Raw genomic sequence first — 21,006 nt, 5'->3', positions numbered from 1 at the left:
TGATACATTTTGGTGTAGATCTTCCTGGGTTTATCCTGCTTGGAGTTATTTGAGCTTCTTGGATTTGTAGATTCATGTCCTTTACCAAATCCAAGAAATATTCCATTAGTATTTCTTCAAATATTATTTCTGACCTTCCTTTCTCTTGTCTCCTGGAATTCCCATGATGCAAATATTAGGTCTCTTGATGTTATCCCATAATTCCATGAAACTGTGCTTAGCAATCTTTAGCCTCTGTTCTTCTTACTCTTCAGCCTTCATAATTTCGACTATCTTATCCTCCAATTCATTGATTCTTTCTTCTGCCTGATTAAATCTGTTGTTAAATCTTTCCATTGTTTTTCTCGTTTCAATATCATCTCTTTCAGTTTTAATGCTTCTGTTTGGTTTCTGTGTTTTTTAAATCCTCTTTTTGTTGATGAGTTGCTTTCCTTATTTCCTTTAGATCTTTGCATTTTCCCCTAGTTCTCTGATGATGTTTAAAAGTGTTGTATTACATTCTTCCATGCTGTTCATTATTCAGGCTTCTATAGACCCAAATTCACTCCTTTCATCTTGTTCATTCGGATTATCTATCACTTCTCTTATCTTTGTGTGTCTTGTTATTATTTGTTGGGTGTTGGAATTTTTGAGAGTGTTAACATTCTCAGTTCTCCCCAGTATTTAGTGTTTTTGCCTGCACTAATTTCTGCATGAAACTCTTAGACAGATAGAACCTTCAGCCCTCTGAAGCATAGTCCTCTGTCTCTATCACTCCCTCTCCTGCCCTCCTTCTGCAGCATCTATTCAGTTGGAAAGCCCACAGCCAGTGAGTCCCCTGTGGAGCTGGGTGTTGCCCTCAGGTTTTGCCTGAGGCTTCTTTTCCTACTCTGTTTTTGTCATTAGGTGCTGTCAAGTTAGTTCCAGCTCATAGCAACTCCATGTACAACAGAATGAAACACTGCTCAGTCCTGCGCCATCCTCATAATAGTTGTTATGCTTGAGTCCATTGTTGCAGCCACTGTGTCAATCCATCATATTGATGGTCTTCCTCTTTTTCGTTGACCCTCTACTTTACCAAGCATGATGGCCTTCTCTGGAGACTCATCCCTCCTGATAACAAGTCGAAAGTATGAGAGACGAAGTCTCACCATCCTTGCTTCTAAGGAGCATTATGGTTGTACTTCTTTCAAGACAGATTGGTTTGTTCTTTTGGCAATCCATGGTATAGTCAATACTCTTCGCCACCACCACAATTCAAAGGCATCAGTTCTTCTTCAGTCTTTCTCATTCATTGTCCAGCTTTCAGATGCATATGAGGCAATTGAAAACACCATGGCTTGGGTTAGGCACACCTTAGTCTTCAAGGTGACATTTTTGCTTTTCAACACTTTAAAGAGATCTTTTGCAGCAGATTTGCCAACGCAAGGCAGCTTTTGATTTTTTGACTGCTGCTTCCATGGGTGTTGATTGCGGATCCAAGTAAAACGAAATCCTCGACAACTTCAATCTTTCCTCTGTTTATCATGATGTTGTTTGTTGGTCCAGTTGTGAGGATTTTTGTTATCTTTATGTTGAGGTGTAATCTATACTGGAGGCTGTAGTCTTTGATCTTTGTCAGTAAATGCTTCAAGTCCTCTTCATTTTCAGCAAGCAAGGTTGTGTCATCAGCGTAACGCAGGTTGTCAATGAGTCTTCCTCCAATCCTGATGCAGGGAACTTTCTTTAGGAGTTCATATCAGCCCAGCAGCTGACAGTTACTGGGTAGGAAAGGGGCTGGCATGCTCTGTATGGATCCTCAGGGAGGTCCGGCTTATACTACCAAAACTCCACTGGTATGCTGCTAGCGGATGCAGGCTTCACTCAAGGTAACATCTTCCTAGCACACAGCAGCCTTAGTCAGCAATCTTCAGCACTGACCACCAGGGAGATCTCTTCTCTTGATTTCTGAGTCTGAGATATGGAATACATAGGCAGGCAGGCAGAGTGCTGGCTGTGAGTACACTTTCTATTGCAGATGGTCTTCTGTAGCAATTTGGAGCAGCCTGGCAGCAGACAGGGTGGAGGAGGTGCTGGCATGCTCTGAACGGACCCCCAGGGAGGTTTGCCTTGTTAATTTAAAGCAGAATCTTGGGGTCCTGTCTCTGTGCACAGACAGGGATTGTGGTAGTTAGGGAATCAGGCTCTTTTGCTAGGGACACTTCCCCAGTTCTCAGTAGCAGGGGGAAAGGGCTGGGACAGTGGGAGAAGCAATTTTCCTACCATATGTAACTCGTTGATTCTTGCCCCCTTGCATTTCTCTGCTGTTGTCCTCTGCTCCTTGATTCAGAGTTCCTGAAGGCTGGGTACTCTTTTCTTTTTGCGTTTCTTGGTGTCTTTGTGGAGGAGGGTTGGAATGATGATCTGTTTGTATCACTACCTTCTCAGAATTCTCCCCTACTTGTTTTTGATGTTTCTTTGTAGGACAGAGCATAGAGCTTCTTACTCTACCATCTTGATGATATTACCTCAACTTCGCCCATTTTTTAAATTGGATTGTTTGACTTTTTATTGTTGATCTGTAAGGGTTCTTTATATGTTCTGAATGCATGTCCCCTGTTTTGTGATTTGCAAATATGCTACCCCATTCCATGAGTTGTCTTTTCACTTTCTTGAGGGTGTCCTTTGAAGAACAAAATGTTTTAAATTTGGTGAAGTTTCATTTTTCTATTGATTTCTTGTGCTTTTGGTGTCATATTGAAGAAATCCAAGGCAAAAAATATTTATATCTATGTTTTCTTCTAAGAGTTTTATATAGTTTTAGCTCTTACATTTAAATATGTGACACATTTTGAATTAGCTTGTGTATGTGGTCTGAGTTAAGGGTCTAATTTCATTTGTTTGCATGTGGATATCTTGTGTCAGCACCATTTGCTGAAAAGTTCCTTCTTTTCCCCATTGAATTGTCTTGGCATCCTTGTGGAAATTCAGTTGACCATAAATATAAGGATTTATTTTTTGACTCTCAATACTATTCCACTGATCTCTACAGCTATCCTTATGCCAGTATCACACTGTCTTGGTCATAGTAGCTTTGTAACATGTTTTAAAAGAGCCCTAATAATGGGTTTTAATGGTGCAATGGTTAAGTGTTTGGTTGCTAACCAAAAAGTTGATAGTTTAAACCATCCAGTGACTCTGTAGGAGAAAAGATCTGGTGACCTGCTCCCATAAAGATTTCAGCATAGGAAACCCTATGGGGCAGTTCTACTCTTTTCTATAGGGTTGCAATGAGTCAGAATAAACTCACCAGCACCTAACAACAACACCAACAACAGCAGTTTTGAAATTGCAAAGTGTGAGTCCTCCAACTTTGTTTTTTTCAAGGTTGTTTTGGCTATTCTGAATCGCTTGAATCTCTATATGAATTTCATGCACACTTGAGAATAATGTGTATTCTTGTGCTATTTTGTGTAGGGCTCCATCTTCTATAAAAAAAAATAGATGACTCTTATGAGTAGTTACTTTATAAGTGTTGTTCTGTCTTCTCTTTCTTGTTTTCTTCTGTCTAGTTGTTCTATCCATTATTGACACTAGGCTATTGAAGTCTTCCACTATTATTGTTAAGTTGTCTACTTCTTTCTTTAATTCTGTCAGTTTTTACATCATTTATTTTGGGGCTCCCCTGGTGGCACAATGGTAAAAAGCTTGGCTACTAGTCAAAATGTCAGCAGTTCAAATCCACCAGCCACTCCTTAGAAATCCTGTGGGGTAGTTTTACTCTGTCCTGTAGGGTCACTGTGAGTCAGAATTGACTCGACATCAATGGGTTTGGATTTTGGGGTTTTTTTTTTAGGTGCATATATACTTATCATTGTTATATATTCCTCATGGACTGACCATTTAATCATTATAAAACGTCTCACTTTTTCTTTAACCACATTTTTTGTTTTAAAGCCTATTTTCATCTGCTAAAAAAAAAAATTATTTTTTATTTTTTTATAGTCACTCTAGCTCTTTTATGGCTGTTATTTGCATACCACATCTTTCTATCCTTTCAGTTTCAACCAATTTTTATCTTTGAATTTAAAGTGTGTCTGCTGTAGACAAAATAAAGTTGGAGCTTGTGTGTGTGTGTGTGTGTGTGTGTGTGTGTGTTTTAATCCATCCTGATATAATCTGTTTTTGGATTGGATTGTTTAATCTATTCACATTTAATGGTAATATACATACCTTTATTTTGCTTTTTGTTTTCTACGTTTCATGTCTTTTTTGTTCCTGTGTTCCCCCTTTGCTCCTTTCTGGGGGATATTTTCTAGTGTAATATTTTAGTTCCTTTAATAATATTTTAATTATATTTTTGAGTTATTTTCTCAGTGGTTTCCTAGGGTTTAAAATACGCATCTTAACTTATCAAAATCACCTTGATATTCATTCTAAGTTTATTCCAGTGAGATACAGACACTTTACTCCTATATAGCTCTATTTTTTCTTCCTTATTTTTGTGTTATCATCGTTAAACATATTATGTCTATATATGTTACAAACCCAACAGTACATCATTGCTATAATTATTAGTTTATATAATCTTGTGTCTTTTAAAGAAACTCTGAGAAGGGAGGACAGCACAAATACAGAGTTTCATTGTGTATATAAGCCACCTTATTTTCTATTTTGGTTACCTTCATTTCTTCTTGTGAATTTGAGTTACCACTACCAGCCTGTGTGCCCATAGGATGGTTTTCAGAAATTTTACATGATTTTTAAAATAATTTTCACCACTTAAATAGTTGTTTTGGGGGGTGGTGAATAAGGACTGCAGTGCTTGTCACTTCACCATTCCAAAAGTGCAACATGATTACCTTTTATAATAAAGCATATCAGATTTTCTCCACAAATTTAAAAGTTCTAACATATTATTTACTTTGGCCCTAACATGCATGGAATGTACATGGAATTATAGTATGCAGTCAATCCCTCCACCATATCATATAAAAAAATTTTTTTTCATATCATACCTTGGGATTTATAGGGAAAAATAGATTTCCCAAAGTGCCAACAAATGAACATGTGGGTCCAGCCTTAGAAGTAGGTGATTTTCCTAAATTTCATATTAAAATGACCATACACTGAGAAGGTTAACCTGAATCCCAAAATGAAAAGAAAAGATCTCTATTTCAGAAATTGGTCAGCCAAACCATTTGACTGGGATTCTTTAAAAACTTGAGCTATTAATTTGTATTACTAACAGATGTCCTACAGGGTTGCTATGAGTCGGAATCGACTCGATGGCAGTGGGTAACAGAATAATGCAGGGGAGGAGGCCAAAGGAAAGCAATGGGCACTTGTTTTAAGCAACTTTATTTTCACTCCTGCACTTTTGAGTAAAGCATAAAGGACTTCAGGGCATTTAGATCATCTTTTACTTCTACATTTTTTTCTTCACCCAAATCTCAGTTGTTAATTGTGGCTAGGTATGGTAAATGCTGGGAACTCACTCTGGGCACTCTGTTAGGGGCTCTACCTACATTATTTTATTTGATCTTCACAACAGCTCTGAGAAGTAGTTATTGCTATCCCCATATTTGTGGTGCAGAAACTGAAGTTATGGAACTTGCCCAGGGTCACACAGCTGGGAAATGGCAGTTACCTAAGTATGAGTAATTCCGAAGTCTGTGTTTCTTTTTTTACTCACTACATAACTGTAAAAGTTAGGCTGAAAGGAACTATCATTTTCTGCCCCTTCTGCACTCCTAGACCCTCTTTAACAACAGCAACAAAAAACTTGTGCAGTACAGTTGATTCTGACTCATGGTGACCCCATGTGTTGCAGAGTAGAACTGAGCTCCACAGGGTTTTCTTGGCTGTAATCTCTATGGAAGCAGATAGCCAGAACTTTCTTCCACAATGTCACTGGTTGGATTCAAACCACCAAACTCAGTTAGCAGCTGAGAGCAAACCATTTGTGCCATCCAAGGACCGAGACCCTCATTAGGTGACCATATATTATGTAGAGACATTTCTGAAAAATTGACTATAAAGCCAAATTCTGAGACTCAAATACTATTGTTTTATTTATTTAAATTAAAAAATTATACATTGGTCCTACTGAATGTTGCTGTTGCTATGGCAGCAGAAAGTCTGCACTGTGAAAATGAATTTTGAGACAATTATGTGCCAACAATTAAAAAAAAAAACAAAAACCTTACTATGGTGGTAGGAGAGAGGAACAAGAGGCAGTATAGATTTTACCTCAATTATTTAGCATGTCTGTGTTCAATCAGTCTTCTCACTCACAAAACATTTTAATTCTTGTGCTAAATTTATGAATTCAATCAAGGAAAAAATGTGAAATGAGCTTTTGAATTTATAGCTTTTTCTGGACTGGCTTGAACTGGTCAAGTCAGACAAAACAATCAAAAGGGTTTGTGCATATAAAGATTTTGGGAGAAATGGAAAATTGCATGTCCTTTCCCTTTCCTGGACTGTATAAAACCACTATATACACATCACATATGATTTTAACTATTTCTAATTATATTAAGTGGAACCTTTGGGCAAGAGTATAGATATTAAATTTACAAGAACTAACTTGAAGTGGGGAAAAACACAAATCAAGCACCTGGTATAGTGAGTTGGAATCAACTCGATGGCAACTGGTTTGGTCTTTTTGGTTATAGTGACAGACACCTTAGTAAATGATAGTTCTAAAGGTGAATAGCCCTTTCAACTACATTGTACATTTTTTTGTTCCCTATAATGTATATGTCACCATGCTATGCTCTGGGAATATATAAACAGGAAAATGACATTCTCAGTCATCAAGGAACTCAGTCTTAAAAATGGTATTCTCTACATTTTATAATGTCTAAATTTTTAGAGTGCTACTGATAACAGTAATTATAATTACTTTAATCATTTATTCATTCAACCAATATTTTTTATTCTATACTATGTAGTAGCCACTGTGTTAGGGGATGAGAATACTACTATGAACAAGACATTATCCCTGCATTCAAGAAGCTTATAGTTTAGTGGGTGATGATGGACAAATCACTAGTTCTAATACATTAAGGTAAGTAAATGAGTGCTGTAGGAAGACTTAGGAGAAGTATCACACTAGATGTTAGTGGAGGCAGAAGGTGGTCAAGGAAAGTTTCCTAGGGGAAGAATCAAGGAGACAGGAGCAGCATGTGCCCAGGCCTAGAAGCAAGAAACATCATGGAACATTAAAAAAGAACTACAAATAATTCACTCTGGCTAGGGTAATTTGGGTTTTTTTTAGGGTATAGAATGCAGCCTTGGTGGTGCAGTAGCTAAGAGCTATGGCAGCTAACCAAATGGTTGGCAGTTCAAATCCATCAGCCACTCCTTAGAAACCCTTTGGAGCAGTTCTACTCTGTCCTATAGGGTCGCTATGAGTCAGAATCAACTCAATGGCAATGGGTATGGGTACGGTAGGGTATAGAGTGTGTGTGGACAGCACACATATACTACTAATGTGGTAGTGACTGAGATCAGACATGAAGCTGGAGAAGCAGGTAAGTCTTTAATATATTTTTTCTTTTGATTAATTTTTCTTTGCTATTATTTGGTTGTCTGCTATTGTGGTGAGTGGTCCAAGTCATTTTGTCAGTCTCTTAGCTCAGAAGTTTATTGGACTTTATCATTTATTCATATGCTTTACATTTTATTTGATATAGTCCTTAATTGTTAAAAACAGTGCATTAGATTGTTTAGAACTGGAAAGAATTTTGATTCTTTAAATTTCTTTTTCAAGGATTCATACTAACTTAATTCCAGTGAGATACAGAAACTTTATACTCCATCTTCCTCCTTTCTCTGTTATTATTTTTGTACATATTAGGTCTAAAAATGTTATAAATGCATTAGTACACTGTTGCAATTATTGTTTTATATAGTTGTATGCCTTTTTAAGAAGCTATGAGAGGAGAGGAGGAGAGGAGAGCACAAACCTAGTATTTTTGTATGTATATTATCCTTTGTATTTACCATTATTTATCCAGACATAACAAATAAGTTGCCCAAATGCTTCCACTACCCCCTTCCTTGCCCGTGGTAGATATTATTAAAGGTTCACAGTGCTCTTTTCCATTGAGCCTCAGAATCCTTCTAAACACAGTGTTTTAGGAAAACCCTGCCAACTCATCAGACTTGGCACAAGAGTTAAAACCTACATGGTACCTCAATCTGGCCTAAACCAACCTCGTTTTATCAACAAGGAAACTGAGATCCAGAGAAGTCAAATGGCTTATCCCAGGAAACAAAGCTGGTAACTTGCAAGGGAGAATGTGAGTCTGGGGCTTCTTACCTAATCCAATAATATTTCCAGTATACCTCTTTTAAGGCCATCTTGAAAGATAAATTTTGTGAAGTGACAAGAAAGTCATTCTAAAGTACATAATTCACATTCAAAACCAAGAACAAAAACATGCATTTCTGTTTGCAGTACTCACTCCTGGTTATGAAGCGAGCTCTAAGTAATGGTTAAACTCAGTCAGTGGAACTCTTCAAACTAAATCTGATTTAGAAGCCCAGTGTGAAAGATGAAAGTGGAGCTTCTCTGATTCAAGTAGGTGTGTGTGTGTGTGCATATGTTTGTATTTGGGGGAGTAGGAGTCTGAAGAACTATTGATTACATAACCCATATTTAAAAAATATTTTCCCATCTCAGATACCATATCTCCTTGTTAAACACAAAGGCTCATAGACTGATATATCATCTATCCCTCCAAAGTATGTCAATGGACTAAGCATTTTTATAATGTACTTGATTTAATAAGCTGACTTCATACTGGCAATCAGGCAAATGCTACTGTAGGTGACCTCTGTAGAAGTAGGATAAGACTACTGAAATATACCTGGCTACTTATTTGCTGAACTGTCTCCATTATAGAAACTTACTCTATGTTGGGCATGTTACACACAGTGCTTCTACTTTTCAAAACTACCCTGCAATACAGTGTAACCTCAGTAATACATACCTGTCATGGAAGGGAGGGAGGCAGAACACCAAATGCTTACATGTTCTTTAGCTACTCACACACACACACACACACAAGCACACGCACACACACAATCTGTAACAATGCAAAAGGACCCTTAACTTTAGGTTTGAGTCATGTATTTTAGCCCAATAGAATAGTGGCTTTCAAATTTTTTCAGTTATGATCCACCATAAGAAATGCATTTTAAATTATGACCAAGTAAAATAAATATAGGTATCCCCCGCTTTTGGAAAGTCTGCTTTACTCCATTTGGCTTTTATGAAAGACTTATGTTAGTACCTGTTTTAGCTAGCCAAACAAAATTCAAAGAGGAATTTTGCTTTTATGAAAAAAGGCGAAAAGTGGAAATAGTGGTCTTTTTTTTTTTTTTTTTTTTGCAGCGAGCAGTTGAAGAGGCAGAGCACAACAACAGGGAGAGTGATGTGGCCAAGCTCCTTTCTTGGGAGCTGCACCCAGCATCTCAGCATCAAGCCACCATAGCTAAACTACTGGGGCTGCCATCATCACCACCAACACGTCTCAGCCTTCCTGTATGCTCACTGTGTTCCCGATTATGGTAAGTGAAACTACACTGTACGTATATTATTTCCACTTTATATAGGCTGTGTATTTATCATATCATTCCTGCTTTTAGTATATGTTAGTGTTCTTTCAGGTTTTATGTGTTATTTGGTATGACTCGGTAGGTTATTTTTTGGATCTGGGAACAGGAACGCTAAAAGATTTTTCCCGTGTAAATTAATGGTAATTGCTTCTTTGCTTTACCCCATTTTAGCTTATGTATATGTGCTGTCTTTGTGCACCTTCCCTTTATCTATCTTAATCATGCATATCTACTATCTCTATGTATTTATAAATGGAAATTTTATAAAGCAGTACTTATAATATGTGCCAGATATTGTAGTATTTTCTACTGTTTCATTTTTCAAAAATGCTGGTAGCATGCTATTATATTAATTTCATTTTTTAGAGAACATTTTTATTGTGTTTTAGGTGAAAGTTTACACAGCAAATTAGTTTTCCATTCAACAGTTCACACACAAATTGTACCATGACATTAGCTGCTATCTCTGCAATGTGTCAGCACTCTTCCTATTTCCACCCTACCTTTTCTGTTTCCATCCCTCTCGTTTCCCTGTCCTTCCTTGCCTTCTCATCTTTGCTTTTGGGCAAATGTTGCCCATTTGGTCTCATGTAGTTGATTGTTCTAAGGAGTACGTTCCTCATGGATGTTATTGTTTATTTTACAGGCCAATCTATTATTTGGCTGAAAGGTGACATCCGTGAGTGATTTGTCCTTTTGCAGAACTGTTCCAGATTAAAAGGGTGTCAGAACGATAGTCTAAGGAGCTCCTTTAGTCTCTATCTGTCCAGTAAGTCTGGTCTTTTTTTTTATGAATTTGAGTTTTGTCCTACATTTTTATCCCATTCTAACCAGTACCTTCTACTACATTTCTGGTGAGACCAGTCGGTAGTGGTAGCTGGGCATCATCTAGTTCGTCTTGTCTCAAGCTAGAGGAGGCTGTGGTTTGTGTGAGCCATTAGTCCTGTAGACTGATTACTTCCTTGGATGTTTGCTTTCCCTCACTCTCCTTTGCTCCAGACAGGAGGAGAACAATAGTTGTACCTTATATATTTTTTTTATATGCTTGCTAGCAAGCTTTTAAGACCCCAGACACTATTCACCAAACTAGGATGCAGAACATTATGTCTATGAACTATGTTATGCCAATTGACCTAGATGTCCCCTGATACTATAGTCCTGAGCCTTCAAACCCAGTAACTTAGTCCCACGAAGTGTTTGGATATGTCTAGGAAATTTTCCTAACTGTGACCCCTATGTGCTACATTATACATGTGAATGCATATACAGCACATACAAATACATACCACATTTTAACATAAATAACACATGCCTTCTACGTTTGTTTGTCAACTACTCCCTCCCCCTGCAAGGTATTTTTGTAAGTGTACTATGCTAACTTTTTTACAGCAATGTGTAAAAAATTTGGCAGAGTGGCGCTTATGAAAATACATTATGGGGGGAGGGAGCAGTTGGCAAACAAATGTAGAAAGTGTCCATTATTTGCGTCAAATACGGTATATAAAAATGCCCACAACTATACCTATATATGCACACACATGTATTCCCATATGCCTTCCTACGCCTATTAGACATACATATCTATCTATGAAAGCACTCACAAATTTTTGGTTGCTATGACTGTTGTTGCAAAACTGTATATGTTAAAGCATTCACTGTAGTTGTCCTTTATTCTTCCATACCTCTCAGAGTCATCATTTACCTTGGTCATGCTGTGCTGACTTCCCCCATATTGTGTATTGATTTTCTCTGCACCAGAATTAACACGTGTTTACTGTCTAGAAAGTGTTTCTCCCTCCCTTCCCCTCCCATCCTTGATAAACATCAAAGAACATTGCTTTCTGTAAGTAAGCCTATTCTTGACTTTTTATAAAAGTGGTAACATATAATATTTGTCCTTATATTATTGACTCATTTCACTCAGCATAATGTCCTCCAGATTTATCTGTGTTATAAAATGTTTCATGGACTTGTCATTATTCTTTATCGATGTGTAATATTCCACTTTATGTATACACCACATTTTTTTATCCATTCATCCATTGATGGACACTTAGGTTGTTTCCATCTTTTTGCTATAGTGAATAGTGCTACAATAAACATGGGTGTGCATATGTCTATTTGTGCCCCTGCTCTTATTCTCTAGGATATATACCTAAGAGTGGGAGTGCTGGATCCTATGGTATTTCTATTTCTAGCCTTTTGAGGAAACACCATACCGCTTTCCATTGTGGTTGTACCATTTTACGATCACATCAGCAGCATACAAGAGTTCCAATCTGGAGGTGGGGCCAAGATGGCAGAGTAGTGGGACACTTACTGTGGTCCCTCTTACAACAAAGGCTTGAAAAAACAAGTGAATCAATTATATATGACAATCTAGGAGCCCTGAACATCAAAGACAAAGCTGAAGAATCAGACTGAGTGACAGGGGGAGGGAGAGACTGTTCAGAAGTTGAGAGGAGTTGCCTGACCTGACCCTGTGGGAACCAACACCTTGCAGGCCAGATTGGCTGGCATGGGTGGTGAGGCAAGCAGTGGCATTCGGGACTTGTTATCCACATTGGGAGAGACTGAGCAGTTGAGAGTCTACTCAGGCCTCCAGAACCACTGAAAAGTGGTGCTCAATTGGCAAAAGACTACTACATGCATCTAATACCACGTTAAAACTGTCTCTCAAATATCTTGGCGAAGTTAGGGCATTTCCAGATAAACAGAAGTTTAGGAAATTTGTAAAAAACCAAACCAAAAGTACAAGAAATACTAACAGAATACCTCCAGTTAGAAAATCAATAACATCAGCTAACAACCCAAGACTAGAACACAGGACAGAGCAATCAGATATCAACCCAGAAAGGGAAGACACAAAAATAAATCAAAGCTAAAACACTGACAATAGGGAAACAGAAGTCAATATGTACAAGATGAAACATTAAAACAAAAAAGAAAGACTAAAAATGGACTCAGAGATCTTGCACATGGAGAGGAAGTCAAGGCAATCTAAAGAAATAAAAGATTGGTTTAAACTTAGAAAAATAGGGGTAAATATTAAGGTAACCACAAAGGAAACTAACAATCCTACACATCAAAATAAAAAAAAACAAGAAAAACATAAAGACTTAGCAAATACAAAATCAACAACAATGAAAAAGATGAAAAGAAAATACATAAAGAAAAATCACTTGGCACAGAAAATTAAGTGAAACAAAGAAACCGTCAACAACACACACAAAAAGACATTAAAATGACAGCACTAAACTCATAGATGTCAATAATTACATTGAATGTAAATGGACTAAATGCACCAATTAAGAGACAGAGAGTGGAAGAATGGATAAAAAAACACGATCCATCTATATGCTGCCTACAAGAGACGCACCTTAGGCTCAAAGACACAAACAAACTCAAAGGATAGAAAAAAATATATCAAGCAAGCAGCAATCAAAAAAGAGCAGGAGTGGCAATATTAATCTCTGACAAAATAGACTTTATGGTAGAATCCACCAAAAAGGATAAGGAAGGGCACTATAAAATGATTAAAAGGTCACTACACCAGGAGGACATAACCATAATAAATACATTGAAAACCCAGAGGAAATGGACAAATTTTTAGAAACACTCTACCTACAAAAACTTAACATAGAGATAGAACAACTAAATAAACCTATAAGAAAAGAAGGCATTGAAAAGGTAATTAAAAAACTCCTAAAAAAAAAAAAGCCCTGAACCTGATGGTTTCGCTGGAAAATTCTACGAAACTTTAGAGGAGAGTTAACACCACTACTACTAAAGGTATTTCAGAGCATAGAAAAGGATGGAATATTCCAAAACTCATTCTATGAAGCCAGCATAACCTTGATACCGAAACCAGGTAAAGACACCACAAAAAAGAAAATTACAGACCAATACGCCTCATGAACATAGACCCAAACATCAATAAAATTCTAGCCAATAAAATTCAACACGTATCAAAAAAAAAAATTCACCTTGACCAAGTGGGATTCATACCGGGTATGCAGGGATGGTTCAACATTAGAAAAACAATCAATGTAATCCATCACATAAATAAAACAAAAAGCAAGAACCACATGATCTTATCATTTGATGCAGAAAGGGCATTAGAGAAAGTCCAACACTCATTCATGATAAAAACTCTCAGCAAAATAGGAATAGAAGGGAAATTTCTCAACATAATAAAGGGCATTTATACAAAGCCAATGGCCAACATCATCCTAAATGGAGAGAGTCTGAAAGCATTCCCCTGAAGAACGGGAATCAGAGAAGGATGCCCTTTATCACCACTCTTATTCAATGTTGTGCTGGAGGCTAGAAAAATAAATAAAGGTCATCCAAATTGGTAAGAAAGAAGTAAAAGTATCTCTATTTGCAGATGATATGATCTTATATGCTGAAAACCCCAAAGAATCCACAAGAAAACTACTGGAACTAATAGAAGATTTCAGCAAAGTATCAGGATACAAGATAAACATACAAAAAATCAATTGGATTCCTCGACACCAACAAAGAGAACTTCGAGGAGGAATCACCAAATCAATGCCATTTACAATAGCCACCAAGAAGATTAAAATACTTTGGAATAAATCTAACCAGAGACGTCAAAGACCTATACAAATAAAACTACAAGACACTATTGCAAGAAAACAAAAGAGACCTACGTAAGTGGAAAAATATACCTTGCTCATGGATAGGAAACTCAACATTGTGAAAATGTCGATTCTACCCAAAGCAATCTACAGATACAATGCAATCCTGATCCAGACTCCAATGGCATTTTTTAATGAGATGGAGAAACCAATCACCTACTTCATATGGAAAGGGAAGAGGTCCCGGATAAGTAAAGCACTACTGAAGAAGAACAAAGTGGGAGGCCTCACACTACCTGATTTTAGAACCTGTTATACTGCCACGGTAGTCAAAACAGCCTGGTACTGGTACAACAGACACATAGACCAGTGGAACAGAATTGAGAATCCAGACATAAATTCATCCACATATGAGCAGCTGATATTTGAAAAAGGCCCAAAGTCCATTAATTGGGGAGAAGACAGTCTCTTTAATAAGTTGTCCTGGCATAACTGGATATCCATCTGCAAAAAAATGAAACAAGACCCATATCTCACACCATGCACAAAATCTAACTCAAAATGGATCAAAGACCTACATATAAAATCTAAAACGATAAAGATCATGAAAGAAAAAATAGAGACAATGCTAGGAGCCCTAATACATGGCATAAACAGTATAGAAAACATTACTAACAATGCACAAACACCAGAGGAGAAACTAGATAACTGGGAGCTCCTAAAAAGCAAACACTTCTGCTCATCAAAAGACTTTACCAAAAGAGTAAAAAGAAAACCTACAGACTGGGAAAAAATTTTTGGCTACAACAAATCCGATCAGAGTCTAATCTCTAAAATCTACATGACACCAGAATAAAAAGAAAATTACAGGCCAATATCTCTCATGAATATAGATATAAAAATTCTCAACAAAATTCTAGCTAACAGAATAAAATCAAACCACCAAACCAAACCCACTGCCATCGAGTCAATTCTGACTCATAGCGACCCTATAGAACAGAGTAGAACTGCCCCATAGAGCTTCCAAGGAGCGTCTGGAGGATTTGAAATGCTGTCCTCTTGGTTAGCAGCCGTAGCACTGAACCACTACACCACCAGGGTTTCTACAGAATAAAACAGCATATAAAAAAATAATACATCATGATCAGGTGGGATTCATGCCAGTGATGCAACTGTGGCTCAACATTAGAAAATCAATTAATGAAATTCACCACATAAATAAAACAAAGGAAAAGAATCAAATGATCATTTCAATTGATGCAGAAAAGGCATTTGATAAAGTCTAACATCCAGTCCTGATAAAAACTCTCATCAGAATGGGATTTTCTTTTCCTATCAATCATTGTTTTTATGCTTACTGAGTCTTTTTTGTTTTCTTCTTTATTTTGGTGAGATTTATTACTTTTCTTTGTGTTTTCCCTGAAGCTTACCTTAAGCCTTTTAAAATTAAAATAGTCTGTTATATCTTGAAATCGCCTTGACTTCCTCTCCATATAAAAACCAAACCAAACCCAGTGCTGTCGAGTCAATTCTGACTCATAGCGACCCTGTAGGACAGAGTAGAACTGACCCACAGAGTTTCCAAGGAGTGCCTGGAGGATTCAAACTGCCAACCCTTTGGTTAGCAGCTGTAGCACTTAACCACTATGCCACCAGGGTTTCCTCCTCCCCATATAAAAGTTCTATAATTACATCTTTTATTCCCCATTTTCGTTTTGAGGTTGTTGTCATTTTAGGTTAATTCCTCTGGTTTCCTGTAGTTAGTTTTTTAGCTTTATTTTGCTTTTGTGAAGCCTTTATCTGGGTTGGTATCTGAATGATGTTGTTGTGTGTCTTTTTCTCAGGTTGTTGTCTGATGCTGTTGATTCTCTATCCAAATCTCGTCTGGTTTTTTCATATTGCCTTAGTTTCTGCTTATCTGAGAATGTTTTAGTTTTGCCATCATTTTTGAAAAACAATTTTTCTGAATACATGATTCTTGGTTGGCAGTTCTTTTCCTTCAGGATTTTATATACGTCATCCCATTGCTTTCTTGCCTGCATGGTTTCTGATGAGAAATTAGCACTTAGTCTTATTGAAGCCCCATTTTAAGTGATATTTAGCTTTTCATGAGCTGCTTTAGGAATTCTTTCTTTTTCTTTGTTTTTGGAAAGTTTTATTATGATACGTCTTGGTGAATTTTTGGAGGTCTATGGGGTTAAGTGAGCTTCTTGGATGGTAACCTTCTCATCTTTCATGATATTTGGGAAGTTTTCAGCCTATATAGCTTCAGAAATTCTCTCTGTACTTTTTTCCGCTCCTCTTCTGGAATTCCTATTACACATAAATTATTGCTCTTGATGACAGCCCACAGAACTCTTAGGCTTTCTTAATTTCTTTCATTCTTTTCTTTTTTCTGTTTGTGCCTCAAACAAATTAGTATCAAGGGGTTTTTCCTCTATTTCACTGATTCTTTCCTCTATTGATTCAATTTTACTTCTGTGTTCTTCCATAGAGTTATCTATTTCTGATATTTTATTGTTAATCTTCTGTATGTCTAGTTGTTGTTTTGTATGGTTCCTAATAGAAGAAGTACAACCAGAATGCTCCTTAGAAGCAAGGATGGCAAGACTGCATCTTACATACTTTGGACATGTTGTCAGGAGGGATCAGTCCCTGGAGAAGGAAATCATGGTTGGCAGAGTACAGGCTCAGTGGAAAAGAGGAAGACCCTCAATGAGGTGTATTGACACAGTGGTTGGAACAATCAGCTCAAGCATAACAATGATTGTAAGGATGGCTCAGGATCAGGCAGTGTTTCGTTCTGTTGTGCATAGGGTCGCTATGAGTCAGAACCAACTCGATGGCACCTAACAACAACAACATGGTTTCTAATTGTCCATTGAGTCTGTCATTTTGTTCTTGGATTGTTTTCCTGAATTCTTCTAAGTTTTTTTTTTCTGTTTTCCTTGAGCTCTTTGAGGATCCTAAATATAAGTATTCTGAAATCCTTCTCAAGTAGTTCTGTTATAGACCAGCAATGCTCACTGGATGTGTGGGGCAGCTGGCAAGTGACCAGTGTGGCAGGTGCTCTCATTGCTGCTATTTGGTGAAAAAGGCAGCAGGTTGAGGATGAGTGGCAGGGGGTGTGGTCAGTGACCAGTGGAGTAAGCATGCTCACTGCTGCTCACCGTTGGGCAGGGTGATGGGGTTTGGAGGGCAACCAGGGTGTGGGAGGGCTCTCTGCTGCTTGCTGGGTGGACTGGGAAGTGGGCGTGGGGGTGTAGTGGGCAGAGAGTTGTGATGGGTGATCATCAGGGCAGGTGTGCTCACTGCCACTTGCTGGGTTGGTGGGTGGTGGGTGGGGGAGTGTGGTGGGTGACCAGGAGTGTGGGAGCACTATTTGCTGCTCACTGGATGTGCTGGGTGGCAGGCAAGTGGGTGTGATGGGCAGAAGAGTGTGATGGGGGACTGACAACTCAGGCATGATCTCTATAGCTCACCTTGTGCATAGGGCAGCTGAGTGTGGAGGGTGACCAGGGGCATGATATCACTTTCTTCTACTCAGTGAGTGGAGCAGCAGGTTTTGGGTCTGATAGGCAGGCAGGTGTGGTAGGTTACCTACAACATGGTTGTGCTCATTGCTGCTCACCAGGTGGGTTGAGTGGGGGTTGGGGAGTGTGGTGGATGACTGGGGACGTGGAGACTCTCTCTCATCCACCAGGTGGGAGGAGCAGCGGGCAGGGGAGTATATAGCGCAACTGGTGGTGTGATCACTGTCACTTGCTGGGTGGATGGGGGATTGGCTGGTGGGGTGGGGCTTGCTGGGGGGACAGAGGGGGCTCATACCAGGGTCCCTGAGTGGGCAGGGAATCAGAAGTGTGGGGGTCCATGATGCCAATCACCAGGAGGGTGGGAGGAGGGTCACTGGGTATGGGTGCCTGGGTGCTCCCTGTTGGCTGCAGCCAGAAATTGGGACCTGGTCCTGACCAAGTGCGAGGAGTGGCGAGAGCTTACCAAAGTCTGGTCTGGTGGGGAACCTCCTGAACACTCTATGGATCTATTACTCTGTGTGGACCACCCACCCTAATGATCTGGGACCACTACTGGTGAATAGTTCTGTCTCTGGATCCTGGCTCCCTTCATGCCCTGTGGATTGGAATATCCCTGGAGCCCTCACCCTCCTCCTTATACTTTCCCTCCTTAGATCCAGTTCATGTTCTGCTCACCTTGTTTCATTCAGGGTATTTCTACACAGTTTCTCTGTCTCCTATTGGGAATTATGTTGTCAAAGAGCAAACTGGAGCATCTCTTAAAATTAAAGCAAAGAGTTTATTGAAGGCACAAAGAGATCTAGATTGGGCATAACTTCATGAGGATTCCATCTCGTTGAGGATCTTCCTCTTTTTCACTGGCCCTCTACCAGGCATGATGTCCTTCTCCAGGGACTGGTCCCTCCTGACAACATGTCCGAAGTATGTGAGACGTAGTCTCTCTATTCTCACTTCTAATGAGCATTCTGGCTGTACTTCTTCTTCCAAGACAGATTTGTTCATTTTTCTGGCAGTACATGTTATATTCAATATTCTTCACCAATACCATAATTCAAAGGCATCATTTCTTTAGTCTTCCATGTATGTATATATACACACACACACATATATATACAGAGAAAGAGAGATTTATTTCAAGGAAATGGCTCATTCGGTTGTAGAGGTTGGAAAGTCCCAAGTCCCTGGGCCAAGCATCAGGCTGGAGATTTTTCCTGATTCACATAGCTGCAGGGACTGATGACTCCCAGATTGGCAGGTCAGATGACAGGCTGCTAGCTTTTGGGCTGTGGAGGTTGATGAACCCAAGATCAGAAGGTAAGATGGCAAGGTGCTGGCTCAACTCCCAAGAGCCAGAGTTCAGATGATGACGAGATGAATACAGGATCCAGAGCAGAGCAAAAGGCAGTGAGCTTTTCTAGAAAGTCCATATATATTGGATGCAGGCCATACCCCCAAGGAAACTCCCTTTCAACTGATTGGCTGCTCATAGCAGATCCCATCATGGAGGTGATTACATCATTACATAACTGCCAAACTGCATCATAACTGCCAAACCACTAGAATCTTGGCTCTCCCAAGTTGACACAGAAGATTAACCATCACAGTAGCCAACTAAAAATATCAAGAAAAAGGGGAATTGTATATGGGCATTAATGATTGATTGTAGATCAGATTAGCTTCAGATTAAAGTTCTTTGAAATGTAAAGGTGGGCTATTCCATCAGGAAGGAATGAATCAGAGCCTAAGTGAGAGGCCCTAGCCAGTTCAGTTAGTTATGGACACATTCTTCCTGAGAACAAACTACCATAATTTTATTAGAAAGATTAAATTGATCTGAAACACAGCATTTCTTATATAAAATGCATTGAATTAAACCAAAACAGTGTTTTGCAATTATAATAATAAAAACGATGAGGAATATAAAGATTGCAAAATACTGTAGCAATTTTTCCCACCATCCAACCCAAGAGGAAAACCAATTACTCCTAATTTCATTTAAGGAGGGAACAGGATCATTAAGATGAGATACTACATGTTGCATATGATTCACATAGATTGTAATATTAGCATTATTGTCAGGAATATAGAAACAGCAATCAGACTTTACTATGGCATGGTTACCTCCTTGGGCCACAATTAGGATGTCGGGGCCATTCTATTTTGCAGTACTACTTTTCTCATTATAGCTATTTTGGTACTGATCTCTTGAAGTCCATGGGCACTGCAATTTAGGGCAGTTTGTACATATTTAGTTAATACTTCTACACGTGCCATAACATTCAAGTCCTACTTGAGATGCAAATACTGCCACTATAACCGATGAAATACTGATCAAGACCACCCAGCCCTCAATGTGGGTGCATTAGCTGGTAAAGAGAGTTCAGTTAAAATACATCTTTGAGTCCAGCTGAGGCCCCGAGTGCATCTTCCAATGCAGCCTGGTGGTAGCTAAGGCCAAAGTTTGGTTCTGTATGACCAAAAGGAGCCAATAGCTTGTAAAGTTATATTTGACGCACATTCAGACATTGGAAGCCATAATATAAGTCCGAGGAGGGCTGGGTTATTCATGTGGGTGTGGTTAGATTGCTCCCAGCAAAGAGGAGCAGTCTGACTTAGTCTCCCTGCTTGGGGGGTTAGCCAGATGAATCCATCCAACAGTTGTTGATATGGACCTACAATACAAAGAGTACTGATTGTGGGTTTGGAAGATTCTTTAATTAACTCTTTTTGAGTGGCTTTATTCAGTAAAATAAATGTTGAGTTATGGCCTGAGTTTCGTTCAGATCTGAAAAGAGACCATTTATCAATGTAAAATCTAGTGATAGTGATTTCCTATAATAATTAACTATTTCTCCGTGGTTGTGGTTCTTGTATCCATAGATCAAGAGCAACCCAATCAGATTCCTGTAGTGGAGAGATCCGCCAGGGAAGGCCATACTGACTTGAAGTTGGGAGGGCACCACATATCCAACAATTAAACCTTTTAAAATGGTGAGCATAAATATCTGCCCAATACAGTAAAACTATAGCAAAGGTAAAATAAATAAAAATAAAGAGGTGCATTTCCAGGCCTGGTCCAGGGTCTCAGATGTCTGCCTCAGATGTTGTCTGCTTCTGGCAGTGGGGTGTCTGAATTTTAGCTTAAGTCCTTCAGTAGGTTGAACAGTCCAGGAAGGTGTTTTAGCTCCTTCATCTGGGATAGGTGGATCCAGGTTTTAATTCCCTGTAAATTAGTGGCACAAGAGTTAGTTAATTACAAGTTAATTACTTATCCAGTA

At 38.7% G+C, this 21,006-nt stretch overlaps 1 protein-coding gene across 18 annotated transcripts in view; it reads left to right on the top strand.

Moving 5' to 3' along the window:
• Positions 1-21,006, top strand: part of LOC126069055 (transmembrane protein 182-like) — a 413,220-nt gene that overhangs the window by 25,751 nt on the left and 366,463 nt on the right. For 11 of the 18 annotated variants that reach the window (XR_007515820.1, XR_007515825.1, XR_007515824.1 and 8 more), the window contains 2 exons: positions 8,429-8,551; positions 9,368-9,543. The gene's annotated coding sequence lies outside the window, so the exon portion shown is untranslated. Of the gene's footprint in view, positions 1-8,428; positions 8,556-9,367; positions 9,544-10,237; positions 10,361-20,608; positions 20,720-21,006 lie in introns of all 18 variants that reach the window. The other 7 variants (XR_007515827.1, XR_007515831.1, XR_007515829.1 and 4 more) reach the window with 5 other exon arrangements.

Source organism: Elephas maximus, chromosome X (assembly GCF_024166365.1).
Source record: "Elephas maximus indicus isolate mEleMax1 chromosome X, mEleMax1 primary haplotype, whole genome shotgun sequence".
NCBI classification, from domain to species: domain Eukaryota; kingdom Metazoa; phylum Chordata; class Mammalia; order Proboscidea; family Elephantidae; genus Elephas; species Elephas maximus.
This window is presented reverse-complemented; position numbering and strand designations above follow the sequence as displayed.